The 19938-nt window shown below is 43.3% G+C and overlaps 1 non-coding gene across 1 annotated transcript; it reads right to left on the reverse strand.

Annotated features, from left to right (window-relative positions):
- Positions 1-1770: 1770 nt before the first annotated feature.
- Positions 1771-1842, reverse strand: TRNAN-GUU. Its single transcript has one exon. It is a non-coding gene; the product is annotated as a tRNA-Asn (tRNA).
- Between the last annotated feature and the right edge of the window lie 18096 nt (positions 1843-19938).

Genomic DNA, 19938 nt, shown 5'->3' on the forward strand with positions numbered 1-19938 from the left:
GGATGAACTCGATGAGCACGCTTTCCTATTTCGGATCCAAGTTAGCGCTGATGCTGAACTGCCTGGATGAATCGCCAGGAACAAAGTCAACCAGCTTAGTCTCCTCAGCTGATTTAAACTTCAAAGCCGGATCATGCTCTGTAGTTGGCTTTTTCAGAGAAGTCATATCTGCCGGATCAACATTGTCTTTGTAGAACTTCAACTCCTCTGTTGCATAAACCTACTCAGCATAGGCCGCATCACCTTCTTCACATTCCAAAGCAATCTTCCGGCTCCCATGCACTGTGATGGTCCCCTTATGACCCGGCATCTTAAGCTACAGATAAACATAACAGGGCCTTGCCATGAACTTAGCATAAGCCAGCCACCCAAATAGGGCATGATATGGGCTCTTGATTTTCACCACTTCAAAAGTCAATGTTTTTGATCTTGAATCATGATCATCTCCAAAAGAAACCTCTAGAGCTATCTTACCAATTGGTACGCTGATTTACCAGGCACCACACCATGAAAAACGGTGTTCGACGGTTTAAGATTTTTATCAGTCAACTCCATGCGACGGAAGGTTTCATAATAAAGGATATTGATACTTCTCCCTGAAGGAAATATGCCCTAGAGGCAATAATAAAGTTATTATTTATTTCCTTATATCATGATAAATGTTTATTATTCATGCTAGAATTGTATTAACCGGAAACATAATACATGTGTGAATACATAGACAAACAGAGTGTCACTAGTATGCCTCTACTTGACTAGCTCGTTGATCAAAGATGGTTAAGTTTCCTAACCATAGACATGAGTTGTCATTTGATTAACGGGATCACATCATTAGGAGAATGATGTGATTGACTTGACCCATTCCGTTAGCTTAGCACTTGATCATTTAGTTTGTTGCTATTGCTTTCTTCATGACTTATACATGTTCCTATGACTATGAGATTATGCAACTCCCGTTTACCGGAGGAACACTTTGTGTGCCACCAAACGTCACAACGTAACTGGGTGATTATAAAGGTGCTCTATAGGTGTCTCCAAAGGTACTTGTTGGGTTGGCGTATTTCGAGATTAGGATTTGTCACTCCGATTGTCGGAGAGGTATCTCTGGGCCCACTCGGTAATGCACATCACTATAAGCCTTCCAAACATTGCAACTAATGAGTTAGTTGCGGGATGATGTATTACGGAACGAGTAAAGAGACTTGCCGGTAACGAGATTGAACTAGGTATTGAGATACCGACGATCGAATCTCGGGCAAGTAACATACCGATGACAAAGGGAACAATGTATGTTGTTATGCGGTCTGACCGATAAAGATCTTTGTAGAATATGTAGGAGCTAATATGGGCATCCAGGTCCCGCTATTGGTTATTGACCAGAGAGGTGTCTCGGTCATGTCTACATAGTTCTCGAACCCGTAGGGTCCGCACGCTTAACGTTCATTGACAATATAGTACTATGAGTTATGTATGTTGGTGACCGAATGTTGTTCGGAGTCCCGGATGAGATCACGGACATGACGAGGAGCTCCAGAATGGTCCGGAGGTAAAGATTCATATATTGGATGATATGGTTTGGCCAAGGGGTCAGGCCCATGGGGCTATAAGTCGGTGCAAAAGGAATTTTGCGGAGGCCAAGGGGCCAAACGCCGGAGACCCTGGCGTATGGCCCTGGGCCAGACGCCGAGGCCCATGGCGTCTGGCCCAGACGCCAAGGATTGTGGCATTTAGTCCTGCATTAAAATTCTTACATTAAAGAATGAATAAAATCTCCCCAAGTAGGATTCGAACCTACGACCAGTCAGTTAACAGCCGACCGCTCTACCACTGAGCTACTGAGGAACAAGGGGGGATTCGACCTCCTAGAGTTCAACTCCCGCTCTCAACCCATGAACAATATGAGTCTGAAGCTTCTTTCGTAACTCCCATAATTTCTTCGTAGTGGCTCCGTTCCATGCAGTCCGAGTGGGACTCTTGCCTTTCGGGCAAAACCGACTTTGAGGAGGCTTTTGCTCCAAGTTTCGACCCCAGGGCTCAACATATAAATAGAGGGGCAGTGCTAGCACCAAAGATACATCAAGAAACACCAAGCCGTGTGTCGGCAACCCTGTCCCCTCTAGTTTATCCTCCGTCATAGTTTTCATAGTGCTTAGGCGAAGCCCTACAGAGATTGTTCTTCACCAACACTGTCACCACGCCGTCGTGCTGCCGGAACTCATCTACTACTTTGCCCCTCTTGCTGGATCAAGAAGGCGAGGACGTCACCGAGCCGAACGTGTGCAGAACTCGGAGGTGCCGTGCTTTCGGTACTTGGATCGGTCGAATCGTGAAGACGTACGACTACATCAACCGCGTTGATATAACGCTTCCACAAATGGTCTACAAGGGTATGTAGACAACACTCTCCCCTCTCATTGCTATGCATCACCACAATCCTGCGTGTGTGTAGGATTTTTTTTGAAATTACTACGTTCCCCAACAGTGGCATCCGAGCCAGGTTTTATGCGTAGATGTCATATGCACGAGTAGAACACAAGTGAGTTGTGGGCGATATAAGTCATACTGCTTACCAGCATGTCATACTTTGGTTCAGCGGTATTGTTGGATGAAGCGGCCCAGACCGACATTACGCGTACACTTACACGAGACTGGTTCTACCACATGCTTTGCACACAGGTGGCTGGCGGGTGTCAGTTTCTCCAACTTCAGTTGAACCAAGTGTGGCTACGCCCGGTCCTTGCGAAGGTTAAAACATCACCAACTTGATGAACTATCGTTGTGGTTTTGATGCGTAGGTAAGAACGGTTCTTGCTAAGCCCAGTAGCAGCCACGTAAAACTTGCAGCAACAAAGTAGAGGACGTCTAACTTGTTTTTGCAGGGCATGTTGTGATGTGATATGGTCAAGACATGATGCTAAATTTTATTGTATGAGATGATCATGTTTTGTAACCGAGTTATCGGCAACTGGCAGGAGCCATATGGTTGTCGCTTTATTGTATGCAATGCAATCGCCCTGTAATGCTTTACTTTATCACTAAGCGGTAGCGATAGTCATAGAAGCATAAGATTGGCGAGACAACAATGATGCTACGATGGAGATCAAGGTGTCGTGCTGGTGACGATGGTAATCATGACGGTGCTTCGGAGATGGAGATCACAAGCACAAGAAGATGATGGCCATATCATATCACTTATATTGATTGCATGTGATGTTTATCTTTTATGCATCTTATCTTGCTTTGATTGACGGTAGCATTATAAGATGATCTCTCACTAAATTATCAAGGTATAAGTGTTCTCCCTGAGTATGCACCATTGCGAAAGTTCTTCATGCTGAGACACCACGTGATGATCGGGTGTGATAGGCTCTACGTTCAAATACAACGGGTGCAAAACAGTTGCACACGCGGAATACTCAGGTTAAACTTGATGAGCCTAGCATATAACAGATATGGCCTCGGAACACGGAGACCAAAAGGTCGAGCATGAATCATATAGTAGATATGATCAACATAGTGATGTTCACCATTGAAACTACTCCATCTCATGTGATGATCGAACATGGTTTAGTTGATTTGGATCACGTGATCACTTAGAGGATTAGAGGGATGTCTATCTAAGTGGGAGTTCTTAAGTAATATGATTAATTGAACTTAAATTTATCATGATCTTAGTCCTGGTAGTATTAGCATATCTATGTTGTAGATCAATAGCTCGCGTTTAGCTCCCCTGTTTTATTTTTGATATGTTCCTAGAGTAAACTAACTTGAAAGATGTTAGTAGCAATGATGCGGATTGGATCCGTGATCTGAGGTTTATCCTCATTGCTGCATAGAAGAATTATATCCTTGATGCACCGCTAGGTGACAAACCTATTGCAGGAGCAGATGCAGATGTTATGAACGTTTGGCTAGCTCAATATGATGACTACTTGATAGTTTAGTGCACCATGCTTAAACGGCTTAGAATCGGGACTTCAAAGATGTTTTGAACGTCATGGACCATATGAGATGTTCCAGGAGTTGAAGTTAATATTTCAAGCAAATACCCGAGTTGAGAGATATGAAGTCTCCAACAAGTTCTATAGCTAAAAGATGGAGGAGAATAGCTCAAGCAGTGAGCATGTGCTCAGATTGTCTGGTTACTACAATCGCTTGAATCAAGTGGGAGTTAATCTTCCAGATAAAATAGTGATTGACAGAATTCTCTAGTCACCATCACCAAGTTAGTAGAACTTCGTGATGAACTATAATATGCAAGGGATAACGGAAACGATTCCCAAGCTCTTCGTGATGCTGAAATCAACGAAGGTAGAAATCAAGAAAAACATCAAGTGTTGATGGTAAACAAAACCACTAGTTTCAAGTAAAGGGACAAAGGGAAGAAAGGGGAACTTCAAGAAAAACGGCAAGCAAGTTGCTGCTCAAGTGAAAAAACCCAAGTCTAAACCTAAGCCTGAAACTGAGTGCTTCTACTGCAAAGGAACTGGTCACTGGAAGTGGAACTACCCAAGCAATTGGCGGATAAGAAGGATGGCAAAGTGAACATAGGTATATTTGATATACATGTTATTGATGTGTACTTTACTAGTGTTTATAGCAACCCCTCAGTATTTGATACTAGTTCAGTTGCTAAGAATAGTAACTCGAAACGGGAGTTGCAAAATGAACAGAGACTAGTTAAGGGTGAAGTGACGATGTGTATTGGAAATGGTTCCAAGATTGATATGATCATCATCGCACACTCCCTATACTTTTGGGATTAGTGTTAAACCTAAAATAAATGTTATTTAGTGTTTGCGTTGAGCATGAATATGATTGGATCATGTTTATTGCAATACGGTTATTCATGTAAGTTAGAGAATAATTGTTGTTCTGTTTACATGAATAAAACCTTCTATGGTCATACACCCAACGAAAATGGTTTGTTGGATCTCGATCGTGATGATACACATTTTCATAATATTGAAGCCAAAAGATGCAAAGTTAATAATGATAGTGCAACTTATTTATGGCACTACCGTTTAGGTCATATTGGTGTAAAGCGCATGAAGAAAATCCATGCTGATGGGCTTTTGGAATCACTTGATTATGAATCAGTTGATGCTTGCGAACCATGCCTCATGGGCAAGATGACTAAGACTCCGTTCTCCAGAACAATGGAGCGAGCAATAGATTTGTTGGAAATCATACATACTGATGTATGTGGTCCGATGAATATTGAGGCTCACGGCAGGTATCATTATTTTCTGATCTTCATAGATGCTTTGAGCAGATATGAGTATATCTACTTGATGAAACACAAGTCTGAAACATTTGAAAAGTTCAAAGAATTTCAGAGTGAAGTGGAGAATCATCATAACAAAAATAAAAGTTTCTATGATATGATCGCAGAAGTAAAATATTTGAGTTATGAGTTTGGCCTTCAGTTAAAACAATGTGAAATAGTTTCACTACTCATGCCACCTGGAACACCACAGCGTAATGGTGTGTCCGAACGTCATAACCGTACTTTATTTGATATAGTGAAATCTATGATGTCTCTTACCGATTTACCACTATTGATTTGGGGTTATGCATTAGAGACAGCTGCATTCACGTTAAATAGGGCACCATCTAAATCTGTTGAGACGACACCATATGAACTATGGTTTGGCAAGAAACCTAAGCTGTCGTTTCTTGAAGTTTGAGGTTGCAATGCTTATGTGAAAAAGTTTCAACCTGATAAGCTCAAACCCAAATCAGAGAAGTGCGTCTTCATAGGATACCCAAAAGAAAAATGTTGGGTACACCTTCTATCACAGATCCGAAGGCAAGATATTCATTGCTGAGAATGGATCCTTTCTAGAGAAGGAGTTTCTCTCGAAATAAGTGAGTGGGAGGAAAGTAGAACTTGATGAGGTAACTGTACCTGCTCCCTTATTGGAAAGTAGTTCATCACAGAAATCTGTTCCTGTGACTACTACACCAATTAGTGAGGAAGCTAATGATGATGATCATGTAACTTCAGATCAAGTTACTACCGAACCTCGTAGGTAAACCAGAGTGAGATCCACACCAGAGTGGTACGGTAATCCTGTTCTGGAGGTCATGTTACTTGACCATGATGAACCTACGAACTATGAGGAAGCAATGATGAGCCCAGATTCCACGAAATGGCTTGAGGCCATGAAATCTGAGATGAGATCCATGTATGAGAACAAAGTATGGACTTTGATTGACTTGCCCAATGATTGGCGAGCCATTGAGATTAAATGGATCTTCAAGAGGAAGACGGACGCTTATAGTAGTGTTACTATCTACAAAGCTAGAATTGTCGCAAAAAGGTTTTCGACAAGTTCAAGGTGTTGACTACGATGAGAGTTTCTCACTCGTATCTATGCTTAAGTCTGTCCGAATCATGTTAGCAATTGCCACATTTTATGAAATTTGGCAAATGGATAAACAAAATTACATTTCTTAATGGATTTATTAAAGAAGAGTTGTATATGATGCAACAAGAAAGTTTTGTCAATCCTAAAGGTGCTAACAAAATATGCAAGCTCCAGCAATCCACCTATGGACTGGTGCAAGCATCTCGGAGTTGGAATATACGCTTTGATAAGTTGATCAAAGCATATAGTTTTATACAGACTTGCGGTGAAGCCTGTATTTACAAGAAAATGAGTGGGAGCACTACAACATTTTTGATAAGTATATGTGAATGACATATTGTTGATCGGAGATAATGTAAAATTATTCTGCAAAGCATAAAGGAGTGTTTGAAAGGAGTTTTTCAAAGAAAGACCTCAGTGAAGCTGCTTACATATTGAGCATCAAGATCTATAGAGATAGAACAAGATGCTTGATAAGTTTTTTAATGAGTACATACCTTGACGAGATTTTGAAGTAGTTCAAAATGGAACAATCAAAGAAAGAGTTCTTGCATGTGTTACAAGGTGTGAAACTGAGTAAGACTCACAGCCCGACCACGGTAGAAGATAGAAAGAGAATGAAAGTCATTCCCTATGCCTTGGCCATAGGTTCTATAAAATATGCCATCTGTGTACCTGACCTATTGTATACCCTGCCCTAGGTTTGGCAAGGGAGTACAATAGTGATCTAGGAGTAGATCACTAGACATTGGTCAAAAATTATCCTTAGTGGAATAAGGATATGTTTCTCGATTATGGAGGTGACAAAAGGTTCGTCGTAAAGGGTTATGTCGACGCAAGTTTTGACACTGATCCAGATGAATCAAAGTCTCAATCTGGATACATATTGAAAGTGGGAGCAATAAGCTAGAGTAGCTCCGTGCAGAGCATTGTTGACATAGAAATTTGCAAAATACTTACGGATCTGAATGCGGCAGACCTGTTGACTAAACTTCTCTCACAAGCAAAACATGATCACACCTTAGTACTATTTGGGTGTTAATCACATATCTACTCTAGTAAACCCTTTGGGTGTTGGTCACATGACGGTGTGAACTATGGGTGTTAATCACATGGTGATGTGAACTATTGATGTTAAATCACATGGCAATGTGAACTAGATTATTGACTGTAGTGCAAGTGGGAGACTGAGGGAAATATGCCCTAGAGGCAATAATAAAGTTATTATTTATTTCCTTATATCATGATAAATGTTTATTATTCATGCTAGAATTGTATTAATCGGAAACATAATACATGTGTGAATACATAGACAAACAGAGTGTCACTAGTATGCCTCTACTTGACTAGCTCGTTGATCAAAGATGGTTATGTTTCCTAACCATAGACATGAGTTGTCATTTGATTAACGGGATCATATCATTAGGAGAATGATGTGATTGACATGACCCATTCCGTTAGCTTAGCACATGATTGTTTAGTATTTGCTATTGCTTTCTTCATGACTTATACATGTTCCGAGATTAGGATTTGTCACTCCGATTGTCGGAGAGGTATCTCTGGGCCCACTCGGTAATGCACATCACTATAAGCCTTGCAAGCATTGCAACTAATGAGTTAGTTGCGGGATGATGTATTATGAAACGACTAAAGAGACTTGCCGGTAACGAGATTGAACTAGGTATTGAGATACCGACGATCGAATCTCGGGCAAGTAACATACCGATGACAAAGGGAACAATGTATGTTGTTATGCGGTCTGACCGATAAAGATCTTCATAGAATATGTAGGAGCCAATATGGGCATCCAGGTCCCGCTATTGGTTATTGACCAGAGAGGTGTCTCGGTCATGTCTACATAGTTCTCGAACCCGTAGGGTCCGCACGCTTAACGTTCGTTGATGATATAGTACTATGAGTTATGTATGTTGGTGACCGAATGTTGTTCGGAGTCCCGGATGAGATCACGGACATGATGAGGAGCTCCGGAATGGTCCAGAGGTAAAGATTCATATATTGGATGATATGGTTTGGCCAAGGGGTCAGGCCCATGGGGCTATAAGTCGGTGCAAAAGGAGTTTTGCGGAGGCCAGAGGGCCAAACGCCGGAGACCCTGGCGTCTGGCCCTGGGCCAAACGCCGAGGCCCATGGCGTCTGGGCCGGACGCCAAGGACCATGGCGTCTAGTCTTGGAAGTCCGAGAAAGACTCTTCCTTGCGGGCAAAAACGACTTTGAGGAGGCTTTTGCTCCAAGTTTCGACCACAGGGCTCAACATATAAATAGAGGGGCAGGGCTAGCACCAAAGACACATCAAGAAACACCAAGCTGTGTGCCAGCAACCCCTCCCCTCTAGTTTATCCTCCGTCATAGTTTTCGTAGTGCTTAGGCGAAGCCCTACGGAGATTGTTCTTCACCAACACCGTCACCACGCCGTCGTGCTTCCGAAACTCATCTACTACTTCGCCCCTCTTGCTGGATCGAGAAGGCGAGGACGTCACCAAGATGAACGTGTGCAGAACTCGGAGGTGTCGTGCTTTCGGTACTTGGATCGGTCGGATCGTGAAGATGTACAACTACATCAACCGCGTTGATATAACGCTTCTGCAAACGGTCTACAAGGGTATGTAGACAACACTCTCCCCTCTCGTTGCTATGCATCACCATGATCCTACGTGTGCATAGGATTGAAATTACTACATTCCCCAACACTCCCTCCATCCATGAGTACCTTGGTGAACTTATACCCCCCAACCTGAGGTGCCACCACTAATGCCAGGTGACCCAGATTATCAACCCGGGGTGGATGATCCTCTCGACTCCAACAAATGGGTTGTTCAGACTAGCGCAGATAATGGAGCATTGCCGGTTCAACGGAGTTTACTGCCCTTTTATGAAGCTTCTGATTGCGCTTACATAAGCTAGTGGTGAAGACATGGTACTGCCCACTATTCAACTGCTTCAGATTACTCTGATAACCTGATTGTTGCTGCTGCTGACTCCCCTGATGATTATAACCGCCCTGGTTGCCCTGACTGCCTTGATTGCCATGTCCGGTTTGGTTGCTTTGAAATCCTGAACCGGAGCGGCCTCCACCATAACCCGGCCCATGAGAACCGCCTCCTGAACCTCTGGGCGGTCCATGGTCGTATTGAAAAAGATTCGGATTTTTGAATTCCCGCATAATAAAGCAATCCTTCCCAAGGTGCGTAGCTGGTCTTTCTCGCGACCCGTGCTTTGGGCAAGGTTGGTTTAACAGGCGCTCAAGATTGGGACCCGATCCTCCACTCCGTGGTGGTGGTTTACCCTTACAACGCTGACAATTATCCTGTGTGTTGGTGTTTGCCACAAAATCCAAACTATTATCCGCCTTGCGCTTACCGTTGTTCCCATTACCCACCGGGTTATGTTGCTGCCCCTTGGTACTGCCATTCTTCTTTCCCTTCCCCGGCTTTTCATCATCAGACTCAGGGTCCTTGGTACTATCCGAATCGTCATACTTAACCAGAGCTGCCATAAGCGTTGCCATGTCATTGCAGTGACGCTTGAGTCTTCCCAACTTCAGCTTCAAAGGCGTAAACCGGCAATTGCCTTCCAAAGAGTGCCGTATCGGTGTTGATGCAGTCTGATGAATGCAAAATAGCTGAGACTCGCTTCACCCAATGGGTTATAGACACCCCTTCCTCTTGAACACAGGCAGCTAGGTTCACAATTGACATGGGCTGCTTGCATGTATCTTTGAAATTCTGGATAAACTGGCTTTTTAACTCAGCCCATGACCCAATGGAGTTGGCTGGTAAACTTTTCAGCTAGGTACAAGCTATTCCTTCCAGCATCATGGTGAAGTACTTAGCACATCCCGCATCATCTACGTCCAGCATCTCCATCGCCATCTCATAACTCTCGACCCATGATTCGGGGGTAAATCGGCAGTGTAATTGGGCACCTTACGAGGACCCTTGAAATCCTTGGGCAGCCGCACGTTATGTAAGGCCGGGGTGAGACATGGCACCCCCAACGAGCTGAAAACCACACCTGGTTCCACCGAAGTGGTTGGACGAACCAGAGTAAGCTGACGGGCCGCGTATTGTGCTGCTAACTCGGCTTCTCGACATGCTCTACTGTGATCCACCACATCCTAGGCATTAGCACCGCCGCTCGCCGAGTTATGCCCTCGCGGCGGGTTACGGTTTCGCGCACTGCTTGACATAGCCGGTTCATCAATATGCCTGTTGTACCTCCGACTTGGGCGGGGGTGGAATGAATCCTCTCGCGACTGTATGAATAAGCCTGCTATTGGGTTAAAGATGTCTGAAGGAGCTCTCTAGCCCATCGTGTTTCAACTGCTCCTGGAGACTTGCCTTCGACTGTGAGAGCTGCCAATCATGAAGCGGCGGCAACGATGTTATCCAACGGGTTATAGTAATGACCCGAAGGCGTTGAGACGTGTTGTGACAGGACATTTTCCTGACAAGGTGGATCCATCGTGCGTGGCTGAACCGGCGCCCCCGTTCCAGGTGCCTCCACCCGATTTACCACTGGCTAGTTGCTGGTTCCTACCCCTGGCGTGTTAAAGAGATTCATTCCCTTGTAAACCGGAGGCAGGTGAGACCGATACCTTCTCCTCATGACATCATTTGATGCGCTCTGATCCAGCATAAGCCGATAAGCCCGTGCCTCTAACTCGGCCCACTCTGCGGCCATCCTGGTGTTCTCTGCTGCCAGATCTACCTTAGCTTGAGCTATCTGATCCTTCACCTTTGCAATTTCTGCGTTATGCTGATCCTGATCTGCCGGATTAACCTCAGCTGCAAGCAATGTTGCCAAAGTGTCGAATAAATCAAACAAAACCTGAACCGGCGCTGGCGCGGGGCCTCCTCTTGCCAAACTCATGGTGAGGTACACAATAGGTCTGGTACATAGCATAGCATACTTTATAAACCCTATGACGGAGGCCTAGCGAATGACTTTTCATTCTCTTTATATTTTCTGTCGTGGTCGGGTTTTGAGTCGTTACTCAACTTCATACCTTGCAACACCGGCAAGAACTCCTTCTTTGACTGTTTCATTTTTAAACTACTTCAAAATCTTGTCAAGGTATGTACTCATTGAAAATATATCAAGTGTCTTGATCTATCTCTATAGATCTTGATGCTCAATATGTAAGTAGCTTCACCGAGGTTTTTCTTTGAAAAACTCCTTTCAAACACTCCTTTATGCTTTCGAGAAAATTCTACATTATTTCCGATCAACAATATGTCATTCACATATACTTATCAGAAATGTTGTAGTGCCCCCACTCACTTTCTAGTAAATACAGGCTTCACCGCAAGTCTGTATAAAACCATAAGCTTTGATCACACTATCTGAAGGAAATATGCCCTAGAGGCAATACTAAAGTTGTTATTTATATTTCCTTATATCATGATAAATGTTTATTATTCATGCTAGAATTGTATTAACCGGAAACTTAGTACATGTGTGAATACATAGACAAACAGCGTGTCACTAGTTTGCCTCTACTTAACTAGCTCATTGAATCAATGATGGTTATGTTTCCTAACCATAGACATGAGTTGTCATTTGATTAACGGGATCACATCATTAGAGAATGATGTGATTGACTTGACCCATTCGTTAGCTTAGCACGATGATCATTTAGTTTGTTGCTATTGCTTTCTCCATAACTATACATGTTCCTATGACTATGAGATCATGCAACTCCCGAATACCGGAGGAACACTTTGTGTGCTACCAAACGTCACAACGTAACTAGGTGATTATAAAGGTGCTCTATAGGTGTCTCCGATGGTGTTTGTTGAGTTGGCATGGATCAAGATTAGGATTTGTCACTCCGATTGTCAGAGAGGTATCTTTGGGCCCTCTCGGTAATGTACATCACAATAAGCCTTGCAAGCAATATAGCTAATGAGTTAGTTACGGGATGTAGCATTACAGAACGAGTAAAGAGACTTGCCGGTAATGAGATTGAACTAGGTATTGAGATACCGACGATCGAATCTCGGGTAAGTAACATACCGATGACAAAGGGAACAACGTATGTTGTTATGCGGTTTGACCGATAAAGATCTTCATAGAATATGTAGGAACCAATATGAGCATCCAGGTTCTGCTATTGGTTATTGGCCGGAGATGAGCCTCGGTCATGTCTACATAGTTCTCGAACCCGTAGGGTCCGCACGCTTAACGTTCGATGACGATCGGTATTATGAGTTTATGTGTTTTGATGTACCGAAGGTAGTTCAGAGTCCCGGATATGATCACGAACATGATGGCGAGTCTCGAAATGGTCAAGACATAAAGATCGATATATTGGACGGATATATTTGGACACCGGAAGTGTTCCGGGTGCTTTCGGAGAAAACCGGAGTGCCGGAGGGGTTACCGGAACCCCTGGGGAAGTATTGGGCCTTAGTGGGCCTTAGGGGAGAGAGAGGGCAGCAGCCCAGGAGGTGACGCCCCCCCAAGGGGATTCCGAATAGGACTAGGGGAGGGGGGCGCATCCCCTCTTTCCCTCTCCCTCTCCCTCTCTTTCCTTCCCCCTTCCTCGTTCCTAGGAGGACTAGGAAAGGATGAATCCTACTCGTACTAGGAGGAGGATTCCTCCTTCCTAGTAGGACTAGGAAAGGATGAATCCTACTCCTACTAGGAGGAGGATTCCTCCTCTCCTTGGGCGCCACTAGGGCCGTCCGGCCTCCCCCCTTTCTCCTTTATATACAGGGGTAGGGGGGCACCCTAGAACACACAAGTTGATTGTTCCAAGCCGTGTGCGGTGCCCCCCTCCACCATAATCCACCTCGATCATATCGTAGCGGTGCTTAGGTGAAGCCCTGTTCCGCTAGCCACATCATCACCGTCATCACGCCGTCGTGCTGACGAAGCTCTCCCTTGAAGATCTACAGGATTGTGAGTTCGTGGGACGTCACCGAACCGAACGAGTGCAAATCACGGAGGTGACGTACCTTCGGTGCTGGGATCGGTCGATCGTGAAGACGTACGACTACATCAACTGCGTTGTCATAACGCTTCCTCTTATGGTCTACGATGGTAAGTAGACAACACTCTTCCCGTGCTATGCATCACCATGATCTTGCATGTGCGTAGGATTTTTTTGAAATTACAACGTTCCCCAATAGTGGCATCCAAGCCAGGTTTATGCGTAGATGTTATATGCATGAGTAGAACACAAAGGAATTGTGGGCGTGGGTATATACATATTGCTTGCCGTCACTAGTTGATTCTTGATTCGATGGAATTTTTGGATGAAGCGGCCCAGACCGACTTTACACGTATGCTTACGCGAGACTGGTTCTACCGACGTGTTTCGCACACAGGTGGCCGGTGGGTGTCAGTTTCTCCAACTTTAGTTGAATCGAATTCAATGAACAAGGTTCTTTCTAAAGATCAAAAAGCAATCACTATACTGTGTTGTGGTTTTTTATGCATAGGTAAGAACGGTTCTTGCTCAGCCCATAGCAACCACGTAAAGCTTGCAACAACAAAGTAGAGGATGTCTAACTTGTTTTTGCAGGGCATGTTGTGATGTGATATGGTCAAGACATGATGCCAAATTTTATTGTATGAAATGATCATGTTTTGTAACACCGTTATCGGCAACTGGCAGGAGCCATATGGTTGTCGCTTTATTGTATGAAATGCAATCACCATGTAATTGCTTTACTTTATCACTAAGCGGTAGCAATAGTCGTAGAAGAAATAGTTGGCGAGACGAAAATGATGCTTCGATGGAGATCAAGGTGTTAAGCCGGTGACGATGGTGATCATGACGGTGCTTTGGAGATGGAGATCAAAGGCACAAGATGATGATGGCCATATCATACCACTTATATTGGTTGCATGTGATGTTTATCCTTTATGAATCTTATTTTTCTTACTTCGGCGGTAGCATTATAAGATGATCTCTCACTAAATTTCAAGGTATAAGTGTTCTCCCTGAGTATGCACCGTTGCTACAGTTCGTCATGCCGAGACACCATGTGATGATCGGGTGTGATAAGCTGTACGCTCACATACAACGGGTGCAAGCCAGTTTTGCACACGCAGAATACTCGGGTTAAACTTGAAGAGCCTAGCATATGCAGATATGGCCTCGGAACACTGAGACCAAAAGGTCGAGCATGAATCATATAGTAGATATGATCAACATAGTGATGTTCACCATTGAAAACTATTCCATCTCACGTGATGATCGGACATGGTTTAGTTGATATGGATCACGTGATCACTTAGATGATTAGAGAGATGTTTATCTAATTGGGAGTTCTTAAGTAATTTGATTAATTGAACTTTAATTTATCATGAACTTAGTACCTGATAGTATTTTGCATGTCTATGTTGTTGTAGATAGATGGCCCGTGCTGTTGTTCCGTTGAATTTTAATGCGTTCCTAGAGAAAGCTAAGTTGAAAGATGATGGTAGAAACTACACGGACTGGGTCTGTAACTTGAGGATTATCCTCATTGCTGCACAGAAGAATTACGTCCTAGAAGCACCGCTAGGTGACAAACCCGCTGCAGGAGCAACGCCAGATGTTGTGAACACCTGGCAGAGCAAAGCTGATGACTACTCGATAGTTTAGTGTGCCATGCTTTACGGCTTAGAACCGGGACTTCAACGACGTTTTCAACGTCATGGAGCATATGAGATGTTCCAGGAGTTGAAGTTAATATTTCAAGCAAATGCCCGGATTGAGAGATATGAAGTCTCCAATAAGTTCTACAGCTGCAAGATGGAGGAGAATAGTTCCGTCAGTGAACATATACTCAGAATGTCTGGGTACCACAACCACTTGACTCAACTGGGAGCTAATATTCTTGATGATAGTGTCACTGATAGAGTTCTTCAATCACTGCCACCGAGCTACAAGAGCTTCGTGATGAACTATAATATGCAAGGGATGGATAAGACGATTCCTGAGCTCTTTGCAATGCTAAAGGCTACGGAGGTAGAAATCAAGAAAGAGCATCAAGTGTTGATGGTCAACAAGACCAGCAGTTTCAAGAAAAAAGGGTAAAGGGAAGAAGGGGAACTTCAAGAAGAACAGTAAGCCAGTTGCTGCTCAAGTGAAGAAACCCAAGTCTGGACCTAAGCCTGAGACTGAGTGCTTTTACTGCAAAGGAACTGGTCACTGGAAGCGGAACTGACCCAAGTATTTGGCGGAGAAGAAGGATGGCAAAGTCAAAGGTATATTTAATATACATGTTATTGATGTGTACCTTACTAATGATCGCAGTAGTGCCTGGGTATTTGATACTGGTTCAGTTGCTAACATTTGCAACTCGAAACAGGGGCTACGGATTAAGCGAAGATTGGCTAAGGACGAGGTGACGATGCACGTGGGAAATGGTTCCAAAGTCGATGTGATCGCCGTCGGCATGCTACCTCTACATCTACCTTCGGGATTAGTTTTAGACCTAAATAATTGTTATTTGGTGCCAGCGTTGAGCATGAACATTATATCTGGATCTTGTTTGATGCGAGACGGTTATTCATTTAAATCTGAGAATAATGGTTGTTCTATTTATATGAGTAATATCTTTTATGGTCATGCACTGTTGATGACTGGTCTATTTTTACTAAATCTTGATAGTAGTGATACACATGTTCATAGTATTGAAGCCAAAAGATGCAGAGTTGACAATGATAGTGCAACTTATTTGTGGCACTGCCGTTTAGGTCATATTGGTGTAAAGCGCATGAAGAAACTCCATTCTGATGGACTTCTAGAATCACTTGATTATGAATCACTTGGTACTTGTGAACCATGCCTCATGGGCAAGATGACTAAAACTCCATTCTCCGGAACAATGGAGCGAGCAATAGAGTTATTGGAAATCATACATACTGATGTATGTGGTCCAATGAACATTGAAGCTCGCAGCGGATATCGTTATTTTCTCACCTTCACAGATGATTTGAGCAGATATGCGTATATCTACTTAATGAAACATAAGTCTGAAACTTTTGAATAGTTCAAAGAATTTCAGAGTGAAGTGGAAAATCATCGTAACAAGAAAATCAAGTTTCTACGATCGGATCGTGGAGGTGAATATTTGAGTTATGAGTATGGACTTCATTTGAAACAATGCAGAATAGTTTCGCAACTCACGCCACCTAGAACACCACAGCGTAATGGTGTGTCTGAATGTCGTAATCGTACTTTACTAGATATGGTGCCATCTATGATGTCCCTCACTGATTTACCGCTATCATTTTGGGGTTATGCTTTAGAGACAGCTGCATTCACGTTAAATAGGGGACCATCTAAATCCGTTGAGATGACACCTTATAAACTGTGGTTTGGCAAGAAACCCAAGTTGTCGTTTCTTAAAGTTTGGGGATTTGATGCTTATGTGAAGAAACTTCAACCTGATAAGCTCGAACCCAGATCAGAGAAATGTGTCTTCATAGGATACCCAAAGGAGACTGTTGGGTACACCTTCCATCAGAGATCTGAAGGCAAGATATTCGTTGCTAAGAATGGATCCTTTCTAGAGAAGGAATTTCTCTCGAAAGAAGTGAGTGGGAGGAAAATAGAACTTGACGAGGTAATTGTACCTTCTCCCTTATTGGAAAGTAGTTCATCACTGAAATCAGTTCCAGTGATTCCTACACCAGTAAGTGTGGAAGCTAATGATGATGATCATGAAACTTCTGATCAAGTTACTACCGAACCTCGTAGGTCAACCAGAGTAAGATCCACACCAGAGTGCTACGGTAATCCTATTTTGGAAGTCATGTTACTTTACCATGACGAACCTACGAACTATGAGGAAGCGATGATGAGCCCAGATTCCGCAAAATGGCTTGAAGCCATGAAATTTGAGATGGGATCCATGTATGAGAACAAACTGTGGACTTTGGTTGACTTGCCCGATGATCGGCAGGCCATAGAGAATAAATGGATCTTCAAGAAGAAGACTGACACTAACGGTAATGTTACTGTCTACAAAGCTCAACTTGTTGCAAAAGGTTTTCAACAAGTTCAAGGTGTTGACTACGAGGAGACCTTCTCACCCGTAGCGATGCTTAAGTCCGTCCGAATCATGTTAGCAATTGCCGCATTTTATGATTATGAAATTTGGCAAATGGATGTCAAAACTAAATTCCTTAATGGATACCTTAAAGAAGAGTTGTATATGATGCAACCAGAAGGTTTTGTCGATCCAAAAGGTGCTAACAAAGTGTGCAAGCTCCAGCGATCCATTTATGGACTGGTGCAAGCCTCTCGGAGTTGGAATATATGCTTTGATAGAGTGATCAAAGCATATGGTTTTATACAGACTTTTGGAGAAGCCTGTATTTACAAGAAAGTGAGTGGGAGCTCCGTAGCATTTCTGATATTATATGTAGATGATATATTTTTGATCGGAAATGATACTGAATTTTTGAATAGCATAAAAGGATACTTGAATAAGAATTTTTCAATGAAAGACCTCGGTGAAGCTTCTTATATATTGGCATCAAGATCTATAGATATAGATCAAGACGCTTGATTGGACTTTCACAAAGCACGTACCTTGATAAAGTTTTGAAGAAGTTCAAAATGGATCAGGCAAAGAAAGGGTGCTTGCCTGTATTACAAGGTGTGAAGTTGAGTCAGACTCAATACCCGACCACTACAGAAGATAGAGAGAAAATGAAAGGTGTTCCCTATGCTTCAGCCATAGGCTCTATCATGTATGCAATGCTGTGTACCGGACCTGATGTGTGCCCTACTATAAGTCTAGTAGGGAGGTACCAAAGTAATCCAGAAGTGGATCACTAGACAACGGTCAAGAACATCCTGAAATACCTGAAAAGGACTAAGGATATGTTTCTCATATATGGAGGTTACAAAGAGCTCATTGTAAACGGTTATGTCGATGCAAGCTTTGACACTGATCTGGATGACTCTAAGTCACAAACCGATACGTGTTTTTATTAAATGGTGGAGCTGTCAGTTGGTGCAGTTCCAAGTAGAGTGTCGTGGCGGGATCTACGTGTGAAGCGGAATACATAGCTGCTTCAGAAGCAGCAAATGAAGGAGTCTGGATGAAGGAGTTCATATCCGATCTAGGCGTCATATCTAGTGCATCGGGTCCAATGAAAATCTTTTGTGAAAATACTGGTGCAATTGCCTTGGCAAAGGAATCCAGATTTAACAAGAGAACCAAGCACATCAAGAGACGCTTCAATTCCATCCATGATCAAGTCAAGGAGCGATACATAGAGATTTGCAAGATACATACGGATCTGAATGTTGCAGACCCGTTGACTAAGCCACTCTCATGAGCAAAACATGATCAGCACCAAGACTCCATGGGTGTTAGAATCATTACAATGTAATCTAGATTATTGACTCTAGTGCAAGTGGGAGACTGAAGGAAATATGCCCTAGAGGTAATAATAAAGTTGTTATTTATATTTCCTTATATCATGATAAATGTTTATTATTCATGCTAGAATTGTATTAACCGGAAACTTAGTACATGTGCGAATACATAGACAAATAGAGTGTCACTAGTTTGCCTCTACTTAACTAGCTCGTTGAATCAATGATGGTTATGTTTCCTAACCATAGACATGAGTTGTCATTTGATTAACGGGATCACATCATTCGAGAATGATGTGATTGACTTGACCCATCCGTTAGCTTAGCACGATGATCGTTTAGTTTGTTGTTATTGCTTTCTCCATAACTATACATGTTCCTATGACTATGAGATCATGCAACTCCCGAATACCGGAGGAACACTTTGTGTGCTACCAAACATCACAACATAAATGGGTGATTATAAAGGTGCTCTATAGGTGTCTCCGATGGTGTTCGTTGAGTTGGCATGGATCAAGATTAGGATTTGTCACTCCGATTGTCGGGGAGGTATCTCTGGGCCCTCTCGGTAAAGTACATCACAATAAGCCTTGCAAGCAATATAGCTAATGAGTTAGTTACGGGATGTAGCATTACAGAACGAGTAAAGAGACTTGCCGGTAACGAGATTGAACTAGGTATTGAGATACCAACGATCGAATCTCGGGTAAGTAACATATCGATGACAAAGGGAACAACGTATGTTATGCGGTTTGACCGATAAAGATCTTCGTAGAATATGTAGGAACCAATATGAGCATCCATGTTCCGCTATTAGTTATTTACCGGAGATGAGTCTCGGTCATGTCTACATAGTTCTCGAACTCGTTGGGTCCGCAAGCTTAAAGTTCGGTGACGATCGGTATTATGAGTTTATGTGTTTTGATGTACCGAAGGTAGTTCAGAGTCCCAGATATGATCATGGACACGACGAGGAGTCTCAAAATGGTCGAGACATAAAGATCGATATATTGGACGGATATATTCGGACACCGAAAGTGTTCCGGGTGATTTCGGAGAAAACCGGAGTGCCGGAGGGGTTACCGGAACCCCCCGAGGAAGTATTGGGCCTTAGTGGGCCTTAGGGGAGAGAGAGGGCAGCAGCCGAGGAGGTGCCCCCCAAGGGGAGTCCGAATAGGACTAGGGGAGGGGGACGCGTCCCCTCTTTCCCTC

The sequence above is a fragment of the Triticum dicoccoides genome, chromosome 5A (assembly GCF_002162155.2).
Source record: "Triticum dicoccoides isolate Atlit2015 ecotype Zavitan chromosome 5A, WEW_v2.0, whole genome shotgun sequence".
NCBI classification, from domain to species: domain Eukaryota; kingdom Viridiplantae; phylum Streptophyta; class Magnoliopsida; order Poales; family Poaceae; genus Triticum; species Triticum dicoccoides.